The following is a 23,867-nucleotide window of genomic DNA, read 5'->3' on the forward strand; positions in this document are numbered from 1 at the left end:
ATCATCCAAATGGAAAGACACCCACTGACTTCTAGGAACTCTGATCAGGCAACTGGAATCATAAATAACTATTAATAAACTGCACTTATGTCTTTGTTAGTGTAGAAATCAGCTTTCTAGAACATAAATAAAAACAGCGGAACAGAAGAGTTAGCTCTCTCCAGAGATGAAGTAATAAATCAAGGTCCAAAGACATTATGTGAAAGACAATATTTCTAAGGGTAGAAAATATTTGAACTGAAATTATTCCCACAACATATGCCATTTCACTATCACTGAACAATACAGTATATAAAAAGTCATGTCACTATTATCTGGAAACAAACAAAACAGCCAAACAAATATTTGACTCTGTAAGAATGCATTAAACAGTAAAAACGAGATTTTGGGCTATTTTTCAGACAGGTTAACTAACAATGACTACAAAATTAAGTCTGATCTACATTAATTTGTTCATTAAATTAAAATTAACTGAGGCAGTATGTACAACAGAAATGCAAGGAGGTATTTTACACAAAAATAAAGCACCACCACAACGCACAAGAAGAATTACTGTTATTTGCTTATGTTGCACAGATCCCTTGGGTTCAGTACTACATAAATATTCAGCAAAACAGTTTATCAATATATCAGTCAACAACACCAAGGTTGAGACTCCTGGCAGGATTTTGGCTCAAGGTAGAGACCTACAGGATTCACAATAGCGCTACTCTGAGCTGGTACCTTCCTTGTCCAGCAGCAGAAAATTATTGAAGTTATAGAAGGTAAATGACACAGAAGTTAAACCTGTCAGTGCCATATAACTTTAAGGCAAGGAACCATGTTTTGCCATTAGAAGCCATGACTTCCTCTGGTCCTGTTCTACAACAGAATAGTGGATTTCGTTTCAAGTATTTCATACCATATACTGAAAACTGTTTCCAAAATTGTATTGAAAGGTCTCTTGTTTATGTTCTTACTTGAATTATAGTCTTAGAAATATACATTAACTTAAAGACTGATCACTTAAAGATTGCATTAAGTGATACAGTCTTTAAGTGATACAGTCACCACTGAGCTATGGGCTTCCGATTGCCCAGCAACATGTATATACAGAGCCAGGCCAGGAAGGGCGTTAGCCTGCTCTAACCTGATCACCAGGTACCACCTTACATGTTTCGAAGATACATACACATTGTAGAACCCAGTAGGTCATTTCTGAAGAGTCAAGGAAAATACAGATCAGGTCCTATGCTTCTGTATTACATACACAAAAGGCTGATTTGGCATGGCTTTCATGGCAGATGCCATCTCAGAAGTACAGACTACTCCAACCTTCAGATCAGAACTGATCAATACACATTCCAAAATATCAGTTCAAACCAGAGAAATATTTGAATCAAAAAACCTTGCCAGTACACCTAATGCTAAAATGTTATATTTCAATATTGCTAACACTTAAAAACTAACTACACTCAGGAGATCAAAAGCACAAGATTGCTTCTGTGCATTAGCTCAGCATAAATTTCTGAATTAACGATGTCTTTACCACTTTTTCCACTGCACTGGGACTAATCATTTGCTAATAAGAAACTCATATCTTTCACTTCATTACTTAAACATGGCAATCAATAATTATTTTAAAACTGGATGTAAGAACTGGAAAAAGAAAAGTCACCAACCTCTAATACTGTGGAGTCCTTTTCAATGCAGATCCAGAGGCAGTATCTAGAATTGAATAAGACAGGATTCAGTTGTTTGCTCAACTCTATTTTTCAGTTACCAGTTCTGCTAGAATTTGTCACACATACTTCCATAACTGTCTCTTATAATCAGCTTTTCCCAGATGTTTCCTGCAATTCATAAACATGTGGGCTTCCAGTTAGTCACTTTTTAATAAAAACCTACCAAAATTAAAATTTAAAAGCAGAGTCAGCTTGTGTGGTTTTAATTTTCCTGATTACTTGATATACAAGCTATTACAGACTGCCTTTAAAAATAAGCTTGGGTGCACATTTAGCTATTTTTTAAGTTATTAATACCTTATCACAAAGGCTTGATCCTAGAGCTCCCTCCTACAGTAAATTACACTGAGATGCCTGCTCAGATACATGCTGATATACCATCACCAAACTCCTGCTTTCTCTAACACATTTCATTCTTTCCTTTATAGTATCTCTTCTGATCTCTCCCTATATTTGTGTACATCCAGCAAATTTTGGCACATCCTTCCAGAATGATTCCAAATTCTTTACAAATTCTGCTTTGATTTCTTCTTCCCAAACCTTCTCTGATTACCAGCTGTAGATACTGTCAAACTACTTCAAAATCTTCATTTCCTCTCTTAGCAGTTTGTGTGTAATATCCACGTCTGGATCAGTGGATCCAAGGTAGGAACTACACTGTTAGCACTACTTGCAATTTTTCAAATGCTTCCAAGACCTAGTGCAACCCAAACATCATATAATACAGAGTACTCACTTCAGATGTTGGCTACACAAACCAACAGATTTCCAGCTGACTCCTATGCCTGTATTTTCTTTTGTAACTGCAGTTCATCCCTATTATACCAAAGATTTTTAAGTTGTCTTAATAGCCAAATGGACAATGATTTAAGTATGTGAATGTGAGGTAAAGAATTTTTTAGAAATATAAGGTCCAATGCTAATTCCATAGGTGACATAGAAGACCCAAGCACTCAGGCTCCAACGGTTTGTAGGTAGCTTAGTCAATGTGTGCTTACTACTCTGTTTCTCTTGTGCTCCGATTTACTACAATGTAAAATCAGGTCTGCCTTCAGTGATTTGATGACCATTTGCAAGATCAGAAATGTAATAATTTCTCATAAGGCTTCATTAAGTTGTGTAATTCTACTTCCTTCCACATGCTGCACATCTATATAGAGACACAACTTTATTGTGGCACCTTCTCTCTAGAATTTTAATGTCACAATCATTTCACTGTGCTGAGAGAAGAAAGATGACGACTGTACTTACAGGCTTATCCTTTCTCCCTCTTACAAACTAAGTAAGTGTACATGCTAAGACATTGGGGTTTAATCCTTCTGCTGCTGCTGCTGACCTGGACAGAATATCCCCATCTATAAATAATATTTCTATTACGTTTAGATGGTCATAAGTCTTAGTGACTCTGAGAACTGGTTGTCAAGCAACACATTCATCTCCAGTAGGAAGTTCTTGATGTAACAAGTTATTGAGTACATCATCAGGATAATGAAATATATTCTATCATTCTCCCAACACTTAATATGAAGGTTTATACATTTGCCCCATAATTTAATAGCCAGGATGGAAAATAAACTAGAACACAGAAAAAACAATCTCAAGGTTCTGAACAGTTTTCTGAAATGACAAGCATTTAAAGAATGCCAATTTCTCATGGAAGTTCCCTCAGTTAACAATATATTTTTCTAAAGTAAAGGTTTGAGAACTATTCCGTACCTTATTCAGAAACACCCTAACAGTAACAGCCAATAGTCTTTCTGTAACTTTTTATATATCATTTTCCAAGATCCACTTGTGTTACACCAAACTCTGTGCTTCTTGTTAACAGCTTTACATTCACTTCTTTCAACTGAACCTTACAATTGTTGTGCAATATAAGAAATAAAGAAATGTTAAAGAAATCAACAGACATTCATTTCCTCCTTAACACCTTCCTTCCCTTTCATGAGTAGCTCTGGATATTGTTATGCCATCATTTGTGAGTATCTCACTTCTGGAAATTTGAACTTTACCTTTAGTTATTGTGATGGATACACTCCTCTCTGAACTAACTGAACTTTGGTCCAGACAGAAGCTCAGCAAGTAGGCCTAACCAAAGTTAATCCTGTTGTGTGAGGCTACCCGTGAGAACTGAGCAACAAACACCCCCCACCCCAAAAAAAAAAACAAACCAGTTCAGCTGGAGACTGGGCTGATAAGTGGCCAAAACTGTATTAACACAGGAGAAAACCTGACTACAAATCAACCACTTCATGCTATAAATATCTACAGCCACCAGGGTCCGTTGAGCACCTGGCTGCGTGGCGGTGACCTCCCCTTGAGCAGGGACACCTCTCACAGTTACCCCTTGAGGCTGAGAGATCCCTTACCTGACACCAGACATCGATGGCTTGGTAAGTGACATCCTCTGCATGCATGTAATGTTTAAGATACGTATAACAAGCTTAAGCAATTATCTTTGTATCCCGTACTAACCTGAAGTGTATTGACCGCCAATCCATCTGTACTTATTAAATATTTTACATACCTAAATCTACTGATTAAAACTCAATAAATTACCTACCAGATCAGATTTGTCTGAGCAATATCTGACTCTTCTCCTGCAACACTAATCTATGTTTTATGGAAAAGCCTGCCAAACCGAGGCAGCTGCTAAAATAAAAAGACCGACTATGGATATTAAGGAACTCAAAATGCATTTTCCAGGTGTGAAATGCAAAGGGACCACAGAAAAACTACGGGACATAGAACGTGTCATTTTGATTTAAAACAAAACATGGAGTATCTAGAATGGTGCTGTTATTGGGGGAAAAGATGAAATATCCAGGAATAGTCTGGGAAACTGCCAATTGAAAATGTTTATCCTTGCAAGTTTAGAACAGAATATAAATCTTTCTTGTTTATACAGTTAGCGTAGGACCATCATAATTTTTAAACTAATCTGCTGAAGAATACCATACACACAGACACAGGGCGAGAGGAAGGGTCCTTCTAGCTCTGTGTATTGACGGACAGAACATAGGAAACAGGATGAAGGATTCTTGCTCTGCTGTGCTCTACATGACTTAAGAGAGAAAAAAACACCACCAGTAAAACCAAATGCAGATTCAGAGAGGTCTAAAAGTGAGAGAGTTTTGTAGGCTGCAGCCCACAAGAAGAAGGGAGATAGGCCTATGAACTTGAGTATTTTTCTGCCTTTTATCCTCCAGAAAGCGAATTTGTTGACACCTATTAGAAACCCCTTTCAACAAACCAGGCAAGTACTGGCAGTGTGAACGTGCCCAGGCACTACCCAGGCCTGGAGCTCAGTGGCGTCCCGGGGGATGTCCCGCCTGGCTCCCGGGTGGCATGTCATGCTGCTCAGGTGACTCAGCACCTCCCTGCTTGTCACAGGCATAGCGATGGAGAGATATGCTCCAGCGGGATTCAATCCTGGTGACATAATAAGCCACCTTCCACAGACAACTCTGGGAATCTTCACAGTATACTCCTCTCTCATATTTAAGCAATGACACTGGAGATATCATCATTTGTATCTGTCGGTAACTGAACTGAGCCACCGAGTCAGCTGGGAAAGTGGTGGCAATTCCACCTGATTTTTTCATTTTATGAGGACAGACAGAGAACATTGCATCAAGTGTTATGAAAACGTGATCTAATTATTTCAGCTCATAACATAATGAAGACAGGCAGAAGATTTTTTCTCAATTTTATCCCACTTTTCCCATTCACAGTGGGCTGTAAAAGATAATGAAGTAATTTGCTTGAATCTCCATACATGAAAATTTATACAAAACCACACAGAATTTTAGATCACGTTTGCAGATCTAAATTCACTTCTTCAGCCTCAATGACAGTGCAAAGCAAGAGAGAGCTGTGATGGAGGAAGATTACTGCTGAACGCAGTAGTACCTAAGCCACCATGAGTAGCTCTTGAAAAAGCCACTTTCAGTCTTTGCTAATCAGAAGGACCCATCAGTTCAGCATCAGGCATTGGACATGCACAGCAATGGCAAAAAAGGGTCATAAATTAACCTCCGCTCAGAGAAAAGCTTTTTTGAAATACTTATTATATATTAATTCATTGCAGAGAACACTACAGGAGTATGTCGTATAAAACATCACCCATGGAAAAGAAAGATGGGGAAAACAAGAACTTTATCAAACTGAAAGATTATTAATTTGTTTATATCAGAAAGATACTTACATATCTATTATCTACTCAGGCATCCTGGTTTTGGCTGGGATAGGGTTAATTTTCTTTGTAGTAGCTAGTATGGGGCTATGTTTTGGGTTTGTGCTAAAACCAGTGCTGATAATGTGGAGGTGTTTTAGTTGTTGCTGAGTAGTGCTTACATTAGTCAAGAACTTTTTCAGCTCCCCATGCTCTGCTGGATGCACAAGAAGCTGGGAGGGGACACAGCCGGGAAAGCTGACCCGAAGTGACCAACGGGATATTCCATACCAGATGACACTATGCTCAGCATACAAAGCTGGGGGAAGAAGAAGGAAGGGGGGATGTTCAGAGTGATTTGTCTTCCCACGTAACCGTTATGTGCAATGGAGCCCTGCTTTCCTGGAGGTGGTTGAACACCTGCCTGTCGATGGGAAGGAGTGAATTAATTCCTTGTTTTGCTTTGCTTGCACACACAGTTTTTGCTTTACCTATTAAACTGTCCTTATCTCAACCCATGAGTTTTCTCACTCTTACTCTTCTAATTCTCTCCCCCATCCCACCATGGGTGAGTGGGCGAGTGGCTGTGTGGGGCTTAGTTGCTGGCTGGGGTTAAACCACAACATCAGGAAAGGCTTCTAAATGAGACTACAGTATTCAGAGTTCTGTATAAATACAAAATGCAGTGCTTTTTGTGCATGTCAAGGAGCATAGATTTTCCAAGCTCCAAAGAGATACAAAGCTCTTATCTATCTCGAGATACGAAGGTTCAATTGAAAATCAATATGCTAGTTTGTCACACTAAAAAAAAAGACCTTAGTACAAACCATCAGATGGAGCATTTCTAAAGGCATAAATTGCATTCAGATTTAAGCTGACTCAGAACAGTAAGGAATTCTGACATTTTTCAGTAGCTTTTGTCAAAGCTGTTAGTGATAATTTGCTTCCTTTCCATAAAGCCTTCCTCTACGTTTTCACCTAATCCTTTTAAGTATCTGTTTTCATGTTCCTACACATACGGCCTTTCCCACAAGTCCTTCACAAAAAAAACCCCGCTTGGAAACTGCAAAAAAGATTACGTAGCTTAGCTCTTTTTGTAGCCTGTTATCATAATAGCTAGAAAGTTCAACTTGCTCTTACCATTTATGACAGAAAATTAAGCTAACAAAAAGCTCAAAAATCACAGTGAACAAGAAGCTGTATTCAAAAATGTATAAAGGTTCTTCCATATCTTTCAAACAAAAGGTAAAGGAAATTCCTGCCCTGTCTAGGCGTTATTAAAGAACAGAATCCAGAATGAGTATTCCTTGACCTACCAATAAGCAAGAACATCATTTCATAGTGTCACCAAGAATATAGCTCCAGTACAATACAGAAGGTACGACCACCACAAAAATGGTACAAAACACTAGATGAGAGATGCAGCTTTGCGGCTTGAGAAGAGAAACAGAGCAGTATTTAAGAAATCTTCCAGTTTTGTCCTCCAAGTTACAGTTTGGGTAGTAACGTATACCTGAAAATTCATAGATGCCACACGAAAAAGACACCAGTCAAAAGCACACATAAATTCATCTCACACTGTTGGAAAATTATAAATTAAATGGTTGGTTTAGACACTAATTGAATTTTACATCAGCTGTCTAACTTTAGTTCCCACCCTTTAAGCAATTTGTAATGCATGCTCAGAGCTTATTCCTTTCTTATTCTTTCTTTTCCTACTCTTTTTTTTTTTTTTAGATTTGAATGTTAGGAAGCTGCTTTAGCAAATGCTTTCCTCATATAAAATAAAAAAAAAATTACAAAATATAGAACACACAGATTCCTACTGTCTGTGATCTTTCCAGGAATGCTACAGAGGTAGCACTGGAAAACCCGAAGTAGGTTTCCCCATCAGACTGCGAGCCTGCAAACCCATCAGTGCGCTCTCCCAGTCCAACACCAGCTCCAGAAGCAGGACAGACAGGCAGCAGTCCGGAAGCACTGGGGCCGAGGACACGACAACCCAATGAGGCCCACCTTGCCTAAACCATCACCCAAAGCACTGGGCCACCTCCCCTCTCCTCCATCCCCAGCTTCTTTGACTTTCCAGGGGAAGGAGGCACAGCTCCTGCAGAGGAGCAGAGCCCCAGCTCGAGAACATTTCTGTCTACTCACTCTCACTGCACGGGCAACCACAATGAAAGCTTTCTAATTCCTAAGTGCCTTGCTTTGCTGCCTAAATTACCTTCTTCTAACATAGTATTTTGCATGTAATTTATGACGTTAATTTTTTCTACCTGAATTTAGGTTTTTTAGTGAATTTATAACTGTAATACACCCACCTGTCATAAAACATCAAAGCAAACTTTTGTGTCTTAAAGAGCCGTTTTAGAATTTGCAGAAGAACAACAGGAACATGAAAAGAGTCTCTTGGCCCTGGCAAAGGAAATCAGCTTGCAAATTATTTCACTGATGGCATGATTTCTTGTATGGAGTTTGTGTTTGTAACAGGCAAGCAGTGATTCTCCCAGAAAAACAGGCAAGTTGGAGAGGTCAGCAAAGATGGAAATGTAACCAAAGGCCTCACTCAGCTTTTCCAGGAAGTTCTAGAAACGTCTGTTTCTTAGACAATCCTCTCTTCAACCTTTAAATACCCACATGATCATCTAAAATTTCTGAAATAGCATTTTGATAACCTATTTAATACGCACACAAGTCTGACTTATGCAATCCCTTGTACTGAATCCCCCATTTACAGTAAACGTGTGCTTGTAAACTATTGTCATCAGCTAAAAAAAAAAGACAGAAAAAGACTTCATTAATTCAGACGATTTTTCCTGAAAGTTTCAAAAATCAGTTCCTCAAACTTAACAGTTGTTTAAGAGGCTATGGCATAATCTGCTAATGTGCTTGATTAAAGGTTGTATTACTTCAAATCAGAAATTCTGAAGCCGCTAGAAGTCATTCCCTTACATACAGATTTTTGCTAATGTAGCCACAGTGCTATCAGGGTTTCTTTACTCTGAAAAGGGACAGAAGGTCCAAGAGATGCAAAATTTTTATCAAGAAAAAGAAACCAGTTGGTCAAGTGGTATATACAATTCTGAGAATATGGAAATTATTTCCATTTCACCAATCGTCATTTCAAACAACAGTATTTCTTTAAGAAACTTTAAGTAGAGCTATAAATATTGTTTGGTGAAGTATGCTGACCCAACCTTCTTTTATTGGGTGCAATTTTAAATTTTTGTGCAATTACTACTAAAGAGAAGCTTTAAGAATCAGCATCCAGAATGTAAAAATAGAAAGAAAAGAAAAAATGGAAAACCACAAAATACTGCAAGGATGAGATTACCAAATCTAGAAATATGACCTGACATACAAAACTTGATTTATTAAATCTGTTGCTCATGTAAATCATCAGAGAGCTTATTTTACAAAGACAATTTTAGAAGGGTGATCACTGAAGTTTTAATGTATACTTTATTATATGACTGGGGAAAACTTGCATAAGCAAAGGAATATACTGCTCGCCTCAGTAAGCATTTTCCAGCTACCATCCGTATAGTTTCCATCTCTAACAAGCAAGGGTATTTTGACTAAAATGATCAGCAAAAAATGTGCACAACTGTGACATTTAAGCTGTCATCTTTCAATTCTGGAAACCAGGTGGTCACTTTTACTCTTTACTCTGGAAAGAGCTTTTCATCAGCGTCACAAACCAACAAGAAAAACCAATATATAAGTTTAATTTCTTCCACCCAAGGTTTGTGATGCCGACACAGAGGCGAGGGCACTCACCTCTCCTTCCCCCAGGCAACCTGTGCTCCTCTCAGAGCACCCATTTGATTTGAATATATTTACCACGGACGTGCCCTGGTTTGGATGGATCATTAAGATGACAGAGAAGACTGGGTATTGGCTCCCTGTCAGCTAATGTAAAACACAGGCCGTCACCAGGAGAGACTCCTGAAACTCGTGTGGTGCCTTCACCTTCCCTGGCTCTGCAGTCTGTGACAGCTGCATGGAGCAGAAGGTAGTTGGTTCAAAATCCTCTTACAAAGATTATTTTAGTAAGCCTGCTGGGCAGAAGACCTCACCATCAAGTCTCCTTCAGGCTGGAGCTATTGTAAAAGTCACACCAGCTTTCCTTAAGCTGTGATGTTATCCTAACTAAGCTCAGGTGCTGGAAGCCAGGCTTAGATTAATTTTTAAGAAAGGTGCATTCACAGGAAAGTCTGCATAAAGTCTAGTATAAAAAATTTCAGTTAATCAGATGCAAGCTCAATATTCCGAAAGCTCTTTCATTCCAAATTTCTTTCCCAATTCCAAGGGTTATAGAAAAAAACCCTGAACTTTTGTGTAAACTATTAACTGTAGGATCATGGAAAAATCACAAAACTATCTACAACCCTAGAATAAAACCAAAGTGTAGTACAGCACAGGCACAGGAAAATACCAGAGGCATCAGCCTGCAAACACAAATCACAGTGTAAAGGAGTGAGTCAGGTAGAACCAGTTTTAGTGGTAGCAAACAGAAAAACAAGTATAATGTGGAACTGGAAATCAATGAAGAAAGTGCATGTAAGCCAACTGTGCTAGAAAACTTGCACAAATACCTCCAAGTGGATTTCTGAGGAGGCAGTAAGGGACTCCCCCACTGCTAGCATGAAACTCGTCCTAGCACCAGCGTGCTAATGAGTCATCAAAACCTCACTCCACTGCCCCTCCAGTTCTCCTTGAGAAGTATCGACGCCACCAGCCTGCAGACCCAGAGGATGCTGAAAGGGTGAGCATAACACCAGAGATGGGCACAGGTACTCAAAAGTCCGTGTCCTCACTGTATTATTAACCATAACAATGGAGCTGGAGTAACAGAACAGCTGTATTTTGATTAGAACATTAAGACTATAGTTAGGCTAAAAATAAGCTCTTAGCCCCACATATCACTCACTCCCTCCCTCTAAGAGCAGCACAACACCTGCACCCCTGGGCTGAGCACCAGAGCCCTGCACTGATCAGAGCTAGTGCCACAGAGGGAGAAAACTACACTTCCAGCTGCCATCGCTGAGTTATGAGGTTAAGCATTTTTTAAAATTGCTTTGGTTGATCACGTCAACACCTCATCATTTTCTACCAGCTACATATTGTTTCATTAGATATTGAGGTCTGCAAGCAAGGGGAACTAGATCTGCGAGCAGTGGAGATCCAAGCTCTTACCTTTCTACATGGGAGTCCATTGCAAACCTAGGCTGTAAACAAGGCAACTTCACAGCACAAGAGACAACACTATCAACATGCTCCCCATTTATTCTGAATTTGGCTCATGGAAAAACTCCTACCGGTCAGAGCTGGAGTCACTGCTTTTGCAAGAGATTAAAATTGAGTGTTATTAGTTATGCATTCATACCGGAGGTAAATCACAAAGCAGAAAGAAAGATACGTCTCCTGCCCTAGAAATTACAAAGGCTCTTATGCTGAAAAGATCTACACATAAGGAACTCTATTCACAGAAATAATCCTGCAGGACTGGGATTTTATTTAGTCTTTCTTCAGAAACTGAGCCTATACGAGCAGCACATAGATAATGCCTCCACTTCCAATAGCAAGTCAATCATTTTATATCAATGTTCTACCACTCATTTAGCTCAGCATTGCTAAGAGGATTTCCAATATATTAAAATATTATCATTATTAAAATAATATACACAATTTGCATTTGAACAGCATATTGTCTAGTTCAAAAGACACAGCAGGAGATACTCTCCATGTATTAGGAAATCTCTAACATACCTCTATGAGGCAATGGTGTTACTCAGCGGATAGTGTGAAATTCTATTCAAAATCTCCTTCTACAACTGAAACCATTCCTGATGTGAGAGGTAAATCGATTCTGGCAAGGCCAAAAAGATCTGCCTGTGGCAAGCTAAGTATACATATCAATTTCTGTTGCTATAAATGTAAAAAAAAAAAAAAAAAAAGGTTAAAAAAAGGAAAAACAAAGATGCTTGCTATTCTACAAACACATATAGAAATAGTTTCTTCTTTTTGGTTAAACCACCTTTTGTCCTACAGAATCTTCAAGTTGGTTTTGCTAGTGTTGTTCTGGAAACCATGAGATAAAAGAAATTATAGCGATGCAAGTCATCATCCTAACACTAAGTATAGCACTAGAAAACGTAAAAAGTCTCTTAACAGCCTTTGTGTGCGAGATGATGTATTCCAGCAAATGTCTTAACAGGCAATGGGTTAGCAGCACTCTGAACTGCAACGCCCTCATTTCTACATTACTTTAATGCTGACCAAACATCAGAACACTATGAAAATCACCTATTTCAGAGCTACCGCCACCACCCACACACCATTAATTGCAAGTTGGGCAATTAAATAAGCTTCTCTAAAAAGATGGGGATATTTAAGTGGTAACCAATATTTGAAGGAATTAGAAAATTTTATTCCACACTCAACATCAAGAAGTTCCCTGTATGCCATTCATTACTAAAGTGATTTTTTCAAGCTCTGACTTCACTGATAATGTGCATCTTTAAACTGTCTGTTCACTGAAGGACAAAACCAGATCATCAGTTACTGGATTTCAGTGATCCAGGGAACATGTCTGGACTGCACACAGATTTCACCTACACACTATAATTCAAGCGTTAAATGTAGCTGATTGTGTGGGGTGTCCCTGTCCTAGCTGCAGCTGGGTTTGGTCCCTATCCCAAATGACACAGACTTGTGTGAAAATGTGGATTTCACTACCATTAGCAGTAACAGCCAGACAAGTGAGAACAACTTTTTTACTAGGTTATTATAAGTGTACATCAACAAAGAATTAGGTGGTAGTTCAGTGAAGTATCCATATTGCAGCTCAGGGTGGTACTTAGACTATTCATGACAAAGGATGCTCTTCACCATTAACCAGAGCAATTGCTAGCTCATATCAAAGGCTAGATATGAAAGTGCTTTCCTATTTCAGACAAAACATGTCAGGAAGTGGAAAAATCTAATGTTTACTGACTCCCTCATTCTCATGTATTGTAGCACTACTATATTTGCTCAGAAAGATAATTTGACAGCTTGAAAAAAATGGTTACAATAGAAGCATTTGCTGAAACAAAAAGCATCAAATCAAAAAGGTCTGCCAGAGTGGACCAAGCTCAAACAATTTATCAAGAGCCTCCAAGTTTAGGTTTGTCAAAGACCTGTAAAATATTTTGGTTAGTAGAAGAAAAAAATAATCTTTTGCCCTCGAGAATAATGTTAGCAAAGCGTATTCAACCGGCTCAGGCAGAGTTATGAGAAAACCCCGTTCACCTCTGGACATGGAGACCTTCAATCCATCACTGCAGAATTTGATAAAAATGTTCCGAGAACTGCCAACAGGTTCAGATTTAATTATCAGTGGAATCAATAGAAAGAAAGATTGCAGAAAATTACAAGTTCTACATCATTTAAGTTGTCTGATTGCTGACTTCTGGGCTTCAGAGGCAGCCTGTATTACCTTCTAAACTCTAATTCATCTGGTCTAGAAAGAGCAATTCATTTCTACTCCAGAGAACATAAAACTGTCACCACTTCAAAGTATGTTCCACAGGCCTGGATTTACTGGGGAGAGCAAGGAGCTGCATCTGCCCTTGTTTCTATCATGCAGAACACCAATTAAATGGATTATGTGATTCTTCATTACAAGATTTTCAGCTAGTCGGTGCATGCTCAAGAACTAAAGAGAGAACCAGATTTAGCTCTACTTATGAAACAAGAAAGCACACTATATCTGCTCCTTGGGAGCAACCAAACAATTTTTAGTCATGCCTTGGATATAAATGGAATGGGATTGCCTTAAACTCTCTGCCAGGTAGCAGGAAGATAAATAACTTGGTCTGAGAACTCAAACTGGGAGATGAAAAGTAACATCACTAATAATTCTGCAATCCTCAAGGTGCTAATTCGTTTCTCTGACAAAATCAGATGTGATATTCAAAATACCACTACAACAAGTATCAGGCCCCAAGAATAAACGTAGTACTCTCTAAATGGTATGCAATACAATAACTTTTAAAAAAAAAAAAGTATTTGGATATTAGCCTTTATTCATTGTGCATGGAAGAGAACAGAACCTCTAAAAGCATGATACATTAACGGCACTTCATTCTTACTTGTGAAATACTGCTAAGACATCTACCATCTTTATTAAGAAAAAGTACCTGTAAAAAAAGGACAAGAAAAATGGATACTTACGCCTGTACTAGCAAGTAAATACCCTTTTTTACATCTGACTTGTGTTTTCATATCGTGTAACAATTCAACTGTGCATAATAAAACAGAAAATACTTGGCAAATTTTTCTTTGTGTTTCTTTATGTGCCTGCAGAGCAACATAAATTGCTGCACGAGTAGATGACTGAAGAAGCCTTACATCCTTGTGTTCTAGAACTTCATCTGCCCGCACTGCCTCAGTAGGAAGTCCAGCTCCTTCCCCTGCCCTACAGGATCATACACCATCCCACGGCACCGACAACTAATCTGTAAGTTGCCCTCCACCTGGACCGACCCCATAACCTGCCATGTATCTTGCTTAAGATCTCGACAAGGTGTAGCCAGGTCTGCAGCTGTGTGTGCTCCTGGCAGAACAGGTAACCACTGAGGTAACCCTCCTCCTTAGTGGGGCCAGTTGCAGTCCTTCTGGAAAATTCCAGCCCTTCATCAAGTTTGAATTAGAAATTGCACAATAGGTTCAAAAGTTACCAGAGATATACCAGTAAGCACACAATACAATGGCCTAAGTCTTGTTTCCTTAGAAACAGGCTAAACAATACGCAGGATTATTTTTTTCATTAAATACTTGTCTGGAAAACCAGACACTGATGAAACCCTTAGCATGTCATGGGCTTTCTTTGCTATGCTAATGTAAATCTCACATTTACATATAACCTGGGTAAATCAGTTTCCCTTGGGTTAATAAGGCCAATTTACCACATTTTTTTCAGTTCTCTGAAACGAATCAAAAAGTGAAAATATTATTTTACATAAAATTAATCCATTGAGAACTGAATTAATCAGCAACTCCTGTTACATGAACTACCATCTCTAAATGTCAAATATTCATCCCGGTAAGATACTGATCACTTGGGTTGGATTCAATATGATGTAAAATTAAAACCATTTTTGTCCCATTATACGCTCCCTGATCAAACCTGCCCTTCCACAGAGGCAAGTTTTGATGTTAAAAAGAAGCACGGAACAAAGAATGTTTCCTTTAAGCCTAAAATGTCATAAATAATAAACACATTTTCTTTCCTTACTGCCCAATTTCTGAGATACCAGCTCACATTACACATTGAATGTTTTAATTATTTTATGTTAGTGCTTAGTGAACCAAAGTCTCCGCTGTAAAACCAGTATGGATCACTTCGCTGGTTTGGCAGAATCGGCATTTGAGACTCAGCATGCTAACTGTTTACCACAGCATCCCTAACAGTCCATTTCCTCATTCTTCTATTAAGCCTCCCTCCTGGTCTTAAAACCTGAAAGTTATAAGAAAGCTACCCCTATATTAGGCGTGCAGCCAGATCAGACCTACGCAGCCCTCTGACTTCTTGGATCCATTACAGGGTGTGTTATACTACCAGGGAGGCATCTCCCTTCTAAAGCAATACAGTAAAAGCACCAAAGTATGTATCTTAACGTTATGGTACGTAGATGTGGACTTACAATTAGCTTCATAATAAAAACGTAAGATCCTGAATAATTCTCTGCTGAAGACACTGACCTGTGCCCCAGGATAAACTCGATAGCACTACACACCTTTAGACCTGCCTACCTCAAAGGAAGGCAACGCTTTAGTGGGCATAGATGGAAATGGAAACTCCAAGGTGATAGAAGACACCTTTTCTTTTTCTGCAGGCCTCACAGCCACCGTCAAAATTTCCTCAAACTGGAGGGGAGGGAGAAGGATGACAATGTAAGTATTAACAACTTACCTATAGGACTGTAAATGTGGGAGGCTAACTGTGCTGAAGTTCTGATCATCTGTTTCGCATTTCTGTGACTCATAATAAATGGTTTCTCCATTGGCAAAAATAAATAAAGCACTGAATTTTAGTGTTTTGGATTACCTCAATTGTCAGGGAAGAAAAGCAAAATAATCTTTCAGGGATATAAATGGGCCCATGTCATGGAAAATGAGATTAGGATTGTTAGGAAAACACTACGAGAACCTCCTGATTAACATGTACACTATTTCAGATCACAGAGAGCCCAGTGAGACCGGGGCTCCATTGAGCTCTCTGCCAGTGCATGACAGGAGGTGAGGTGCCTCCTCCTGTCCAGACGTGGACTAATACAGCTCCACCGCTGCAGCTGCCACCAAGTCACGAAAGTTGGATCCGGCACAGCCTGAGCCATTTCAAAGTGCAGAGCTCAGTTGCCTCAGATTTCATAGTCTGATGAAACCAAGACAGGCAAATGATAGGTAGGAAGGAATGAAGGTGCAGAGTAGCATGGGAGCTTGTTTGTGTGCATACAACATATAAAGTGCCTGTTATTCTGATAACAATAAAATGGATATTTTCTAGCCTGTGAATCACAAAATATTAAGAAAATTCTTACAAAGCAAATGAGAGAATAGCTGGCTTCTAGCTCGCTCTCATCCCTCACAAGGGAGGTATCTTCTGACTGTTTTCAGAATCAAGTTTATGAACTATACCAATTAACCACAATTAATTACCAATCTGTTTTTGTCCTCTGTCTCATCTGTTTTACTTTGTTGACAGCCGTTCACAGCCATTACTTTGTTGATACCACCATGGGCGCCTGCATGAGGGAAGAAAGCCATTTTAAAGCCCAGAGAACTCCCTGACCATCTACCAGGTTAAGAAACAGTATTCACATTTGCTTTGTTTTCCATCCTTTCTCCTCTTAGTAAGGAGTAAGGGTAAGAGAATACAAAATGAGAAGGAGCAAGCAATAAATCACTATGGAATATTAATTTTATTTTCTGATTAAAAAAAACCAAAACAGCACATTTACACCAGAAGAAAGGAGGGAAGACAGGCAAGTCTACAGCAGATTGCAGCCCCCCATTTAAAAGAGGACACATTTGCTGCTGTGGAGCATCCTCAGAGCCATCCTAGTCACTACTGCTGTCAACTGCATGGGTTCTGCAGCACCTGCCCAGACAGAGCGCTGTATTTTGGTCTGGCTGGCTCAGACTCCTCCTGGGCCAAGGACCCTCCTTCACCTCCACCTTAGGAGAACACCAGGCTCAGTAAATGCACCTTGTCTTCTGCAGAGAAGATTGTTGAGGCAGTCCCTTTTACTGCACCAATTCCCTCCTACCTCTGAGGATGTCAGATCTTACTTATTCTCCTTGACAGGGAGAAAGCAAAATTCCTGGCCCCTCTTCCAGTCTTTGCATTCAAGTGCCTTTCTATGCCTCTAACAAGTCTCAAAGAGTCTTCTGGTGCTTAAATCTCAACAAAAATAAGAATTAGGGAAAATAAATGTTGGTTTCATTATGTGATGCTATTTATAAGTTACAAGGTTCTCTCTTACTTGCCTAGTTATTTCTAGGAAGTTACGCCAATAAAAAGATAATTTCTTCCATCTGGGCTCTGATAAAAGCATGCAAAATAATAGCCATATTCTGCTCTGACTGGTCACTATTAAAATCTCCACCGAACAAACTGGAAAAAGCATCCTGTACTAACTGTACTCTGACCTCTGACTTCAACAGCGACCACATTCTCCTAGGTTTCCCCTTATTTTATGAACCTGGAGAAGGTCACTCATCTTTCTGTACCACAAAAGTACTATGAGAACCAACACACTATGCTTTGGAAAATCTTGCTCTCTCAAGCGTGGTGCTGTGAACCTTGCTCTCCCCAGCATAGTCCCTTGAAAGCAGAGAGCGTATGTCTATTTTGTGTTGCAAAGCTGATGGATTATATAATGTGCAGCATCTCAGTTTGATTTATCATTTGGTGGACACCATTTTTTGCATTTGTCCTCTCAGGAGCACAAATACATGAGCCATATGGTTACATATTAAGGCTAAGCTTCAAAATCAGAGGTTATATAAGATACAGCGACTTTAAAGGAAAGGTATCATTTCACTTTCAACACCACTAAAAGAGAACATATCTCTATTTACACCACTGTCAAATTCCAATTCTGTTTGTGTCAAGACTGACTTATGCCTCACAGCTGGCTGAACCATGCCTGATAAACTTTCCCGCCTCCTGTTTGGGCCTGGCCTAACTGGAAAGCTTATGAAATCCTGCAACACTGCCCAAGGTACTAAAGTAAAAGCCAAAAACAGCCTTAGGAAAGAAAATGATAAATGGTCCATATTCTAGAGATTGATGGACTTTGATACATGCTTATACTTCCCCAAAATTAAGTGAATTGCTTCAGTGTTTAAAGTGTTACTAAACACCACTCACACTGAAGCCTCTTTGCACAACTGATATGCTGGAAGAAGTCTTCTCCACAGCCAGGATATAATTTTTACTGCAAATAAGAACTGGTTCCTCCATTCTATTTCAGATCCCTCATTGCTAGGCTAGAAATTAATTTCTCACATTTTTTGTTTACATGGTAATTCTTCAGAATAAATCAGGTGATGAAAAAAACAAATGGCACAAATTTTGCAATGTTTTGTTTCATTGCCCTTATCAAGTCAGCACTTGCCTATGAGTTACAATGAAATTTAGCACCAAACACACTGCAAAAATATAAATTTTCCACTTGGAGAATGAGTTTCAAGATGTAAAAACTTTTTGACAGTCAGTAAATTAAAGCTTTATGAAGGGCATTTTCCCTGTATGCTACACATTCACTGTATCAACTACTCCACAGAGTACCCTAACCAAGTAATTTCCTGTAATAAAAATGTAACCATCTGCAGCAGGGGAATAAACCACTAATGAAGATGATGAGGATTTTATGCGGATGAGAATTTCTAGAAGACCAAAATGGTTTACAAAATATTAAGGAAGTGCCTGCTAAAGGACTGACACAGCAAGATCTGCACAGGCTCTTAACGTGGCTTTGCTTACTTATTTTTACAGTTGTTTAAGATTTTTTTTTTTCTTTCCTGGTCTACTTCCTGTGAAGATGTATTTTTGATGAAAAAAAGACGTTGAGTATACTTTTTAAGGGTTTATATTTCAATTCATTAACAAAGATTACAGAGAAGTCTGGTCTAGTCCCCAAAAAGGCTGGTTTCTGTTTGCTTGAGTCATCCACTCTGCTTGTTCTTTCATTTTTTATTTATCTTTTTATTAAGGAAACCTCAACAATCAAACCCAGCAGGCCATGTTTTTCTCAAATCTAATTTCTGCTGTGCTTTTTGTTTTTTAAAGCTTGGAAAATTAAGGAGGGAAATAACTCCCCAACTCCCATGACTATCCAGTATGGTTTTAAGAGAATCCTGACCAGAAACTCATTTTGCTAGACCACAGTGTTCCCTAGCAAGCAAACTACGGTTCTGTAATTCACATAATTAGATAATCGCCAAGAAAGCTATGCTTAGCAGAAAACAAACAGGAGAAAAAACTTGCTGTGATTCAGATGGACATGGTGACAGATTCACTGCTAAAAGTAGGGCATATTGAAACTGGGAATGCTTTTAATACATTTTTTTCTCAGTTAAGTCTATTCAAATAAGTGAGACTCTGAGACAGCTGGGAACCAGCAAAAATACAGCAAGAGACTAAATGCTACATTCAGTTTTAATTGACACATCCCAAAATCTGGAGCTGAGTTCTGTATATGTAATGTCATCCAAGAAAAATATTAGTATTTCATGAATTCTCACTCTTTTAAGGTTAGAATCTTATTGTGATTGGCTCTGCTGCTTCTGCATCCTTACGGTGGAAATCCCAAACTTTTGACCTTCTTTGTCATACTGTAATTAACATTATTGCTGCTTTGGTTCTGAAGTTTAATCTTTCAAAACCAAAGCTATTTTAAAATTATGATGTTACTTTGAGATTAGGAAATCCACTAAGCAGTCTGTTACCTGGATAGGAAACTGATATTCAAAAGTTGGATATTTTATCTCTCTCTGATGCTTTAGATGAGCTCAAGTAGCATACAAGGTCCAATATTCCAGGCAATCTACTGCCTAAAGCTGTAAAACAGAGCTGCAAAAGCACAGCTGCTTTTGCATAGTCCTAGGAAAAGGAAAGACAAAAGGAATATCAGGAAATGAAACAGGCCAAGTACATGCTGATTTCCTAAAAAGTCAAGGCATGCATCTCGCCAGCAAATCAGGATGTGCCTCCTCTGAACTGTACAGAGACATCCAAGTGGTTATGCCAGTTAGCCTTATTAGTCTAGCAGGGCCAGTGGTGACTCAAAGCTAATTAGTCCTGATACACCACAGCTGCCTTTGATAGTTACATTCCAGCCTGCCCATCCACTTAAAAATAATTAGGGGTCTCCATTACATGGATCATTTCCTTTTCTGCTCCCCTAGAAAACAATCAGTTGCCTACAAAGTCGTTTTACTCTCAAGAAATCTTCTTCACTTACTTTTTCCTCACCTCAAACACTGCTTATACCAAAGTCTGTCTTGAAAATTCCCCTTGAGAGGTCATAACTGGAGCTGGGAGCTGAACTGTACTGCGTTCTTGTCAGATCTAGCTAAACATCTGAAAGCATCCCTTAACACTGAGAAACACTATAAAGCTTTGCAGCAGTGTCTTCTTGGATGCTCTAACCACAGAGTGTTTAGCTTAGCTGCCAATTTGAACCTTCAAAGAATTGTATATAAAGCCTATAAATTTCTATAAAATACAGGAGACATTGCTCTTACGGAGTTTCCCAATACATGCTAAATTTTTTCTCACACCTTTTAATTGTGATCTCTTGGCCATACAAGAGATGCATAATAGTCTGCATTTTAACTCCTCCCCAAGTTTAAATACATACAAATAGAACTGTTTCAGCTCCAAGAATTTGAATTAAATAAAAAATAAAATCTACTTTTCTTCAGTGAAAAGAGAATCAGAAGATAAAGCAGATGAGTCTTGGTTAAAAATATTTCAGTATTTCTTTTTTCATCCTGAAAAAAAAATAATGAAAAAACGTCCCCTTCAGTGATTTGGTTTGGTTTGATTTTGCTACTACTTACTTTGCAAGAAAAATCTTCTACTATGTGTCTTCCAGCTGAAGGACAGGAAACTATTATGCCATTTTTCTCTGTTACTAACCATGGGACTCTCCCTGAATATTTTCCAGAGATGCTAAGAGAAGCTATTTCTTTCCTGAGTAGAAGAAGAGACAATGCCAACATAAAGTCAATACAAATTACTTGTAACTGTAACTTCTACTTACTCTATGGATCCTCATGTGCTTTCATATCATTTTGTGATACGTTTGGCTATATGCTTTGCTTGTGTTTGTGCAGGCCTTTGAAATAAACTGGTTTATGCAGCACCACTGAATGCCATGAATCTAGGAGGAAGCTCACCAGTACTTTTCAACATCATTCTTATTAAAGGAGCAGCAATGTCTCCCATCACCTTGTAATGTCTCTTAATGCAAAGGAAAAAACAGATGCTTATTTGTCACTAGAGACCGAGAATGTAATTTGCCCTCAGTATTTTCTACAGGAATGATTGTTCTACATCTTTGCTCCATCAGTTTGTAGATTACTGAAGAAAAGCCTCCTACTTTAGACCACATGTTACCTTGCAAAAAAAAATCCCATGAATGCTGGGAATAAATAGTAATGAGAACACAGCCAGCATAGCACCACAGTAATTGTTAAAAAGAACTGTTGATATTCTAAATGAGAATGCACCAGCCATCTCCGAATTTTGACAGACAAGAGTTGAAAATTGTGTATTTCTGATGTAGAAAAAAATGCTAAAGTTTAATTTAGTTTCTTGTTCAACAGCTGCTTTTCCAAACCCTCCCCAGTTGAAGCACTCCCAGGGCTCTGGCATAAATCACAGAGCCCAGCTTGCGGCAGATGCTGACAGCATAATATCTCCCCTCACATAAAGACTTTTATTTACATAGAAGCTCAATAATTCAATAACAACTTGTGCGTTCAGTAAATGAACTAATAGGAATGAACTTACGACACGGCAAGAATGGCTTATAAACATGCCAGAGCAGCCATCACATTTCTAAACCCTTTCTAGTACATGGGAAGGAAGAAGGGCCCACGATACCAGGAAGCACAGCAGAAGCTGTACGTGACACTGCACACTGGAGAAAGGCAGCACAGGTACCTCCCCAGAGGGAGGATTACACTGACTTTTGCAGGCTCTGGCAGCCAGCCAGCCCTACTAACGGAGCGACATACACACACACGACACCTGAGTCCCAAATCATGCTAAACAAAGGATGCAGTGATATTGAATCACACTTGAGGGATAAAGGTCCTTCCACTGCTTCCCTTTCATCTCAAAGTAGGGCCAAACTCTTTGGCGTTTGAACTATTTTTGATTGCTCTCTACAGTAAGCAAGTGCTACTCCAGCACTCCTACAGTTATCTTGTGCTTCTCCAACAACAGGGTTTTTTATAGCACAACATTTGATAGCATTGCCCAAACTACCCCTGACAAAACATACATTATGCACGCCGACCGGCTGAATCGCAGGCTGGTTCTGGCAGTTGCACGACAGTTTTATTACAGTACAACTGCACCAGAGCCTACAGGAATGAAAATGTGAGCAAGAGAAGATTTACTTTTCCTCCATTGATGTTAAATACTTCGAAATTACATGATGAAAATGATGCTGTCACTGCAGATGAATGCACACATAAAAATGAAATCCACTGGACCACCCTGTCATTTTTTTCAAAGCACAACAACAAGTTCAGGAGAAGCAAGGAGGAAAGAAAGAATCATTGGCTTATTGCGCTTCACCCCATCAGTTCCTCACCTCTAATGACCTGTACAACCTGCTGGAATCCACAGGCTGCCTGTGGCTCCAGCATTTACCTTCATATGCTCTTTAACAGCAAAAATAATTTAAGCAACTGTCCTGTGTACACACTCTCATCCTGAGATGGACGAAAATATATTTCCACTATTTTTGTTTTTATTCTCCTCTACTAGAGGAAAGGTAGAGGAAGCCTACATAGCTTTAAAAAGCTAAGCTATGTTTTAATATCTGTCACTGTTTCCGTATCTTTTCATTCAAATCTGCAATGTACAATTTATCTGAAGACACACTTTCCTGTAATGAGGTTCTATACAATAATGTGACGGTTATCAGCCACTTCTGCCAAAAAATACCCTAGGCAGAGGGGGACGGCGTTGGGGGGAGAACACATCACTCTTGTTATTTATTAATATGCTTTTACTTCTGATTGTTCATCAAAGTAAATACTAAGCATTCTGACAACGTAATCTAAAAATACTACCTGTCAGTTTGGTTATAAAAGGACTTTTTTAAAGGAAAAACAAAGACAGTGAACTGAATGTATGTGAAGACTAACTGAAGGGAAGTCTGCCAAGAAGAAACTTCATTTTTTGTTAAGCTCCTTACTAAAGCACAATCTTTAATTAATGCAAGCTCTAAGAAATATCTGTTATAACCATCTAGTTTCCTACAAGGCTCCAGTATCTTGTGTCACTGTGTCTAGAGAAGAGCATCCTACTCGTAAGAGCTAGACAGCTGAGGCAATGTAGTAGCTCCCACTCAAACCAAGATGCCCCCAAGAATGCCCCTGTTGCACACTACCTGCACTAGTTATGCACAACTATACACTGCTGGTGGAGTCTACTAAGGCCAGAGCACTGACAGGGGCACAGTGCATATGAGATACTCCAAGTATCATCAGCACCAAAGAGTGAGCAGCCGCTGCCAACTGAATTTGTGGATTCCAAAAAACCATGGCAAAATGCTGGTTTGCCCATTTTTACAAAAACTATTTTGTTTTCAGGCCTGCCCAGCATTAAAGTTCACCCGCCAGGACTGTGAAGACGGGATGGAAATCATAGCTCGTGCTTCTCATCTTCA

At 39.0% G+C, this 23,867-nt stretch overlaps 1 protein-coding gene across 1 annotated transcript in view; it reads right to left on the reverse strand.

The window, feature by feature from the left end:
* The window catches only part of CNTN1 (contactin 1), a 255,488-nt gene that overhangs the window by 178,256 nt on the left and 53,365 nt on the right, over positions 1 to 23,867 (reverse strand). The window contains exon 2 of the mRNA XM_075080998.1: positions 1,662 to 1,707. The gene's annotated coding sequence lies outside the window, so the exon portion shown is untranslated. The remainder of the gene's footprint in view (positions 1 to 1,661; positions 1,708 to 23,867) is intronic.

The sequence above is a fragment of the Phalacrocorax aristotelis genome, chromosome 1, assembly GCF_949628215.1.
Source record: "Phalacrocorax aristotelis chromosome 1, bGulAri2.1, whole genome shotgun sequence".
Taxonomy (NCBI): domain Eukaryota; kingdom Metazoa; phylum Chordata; class Aves; order Suliformes; family Phalacrocoracidae; genus Phalacrocorax; species Phalacrocorax aristotelis.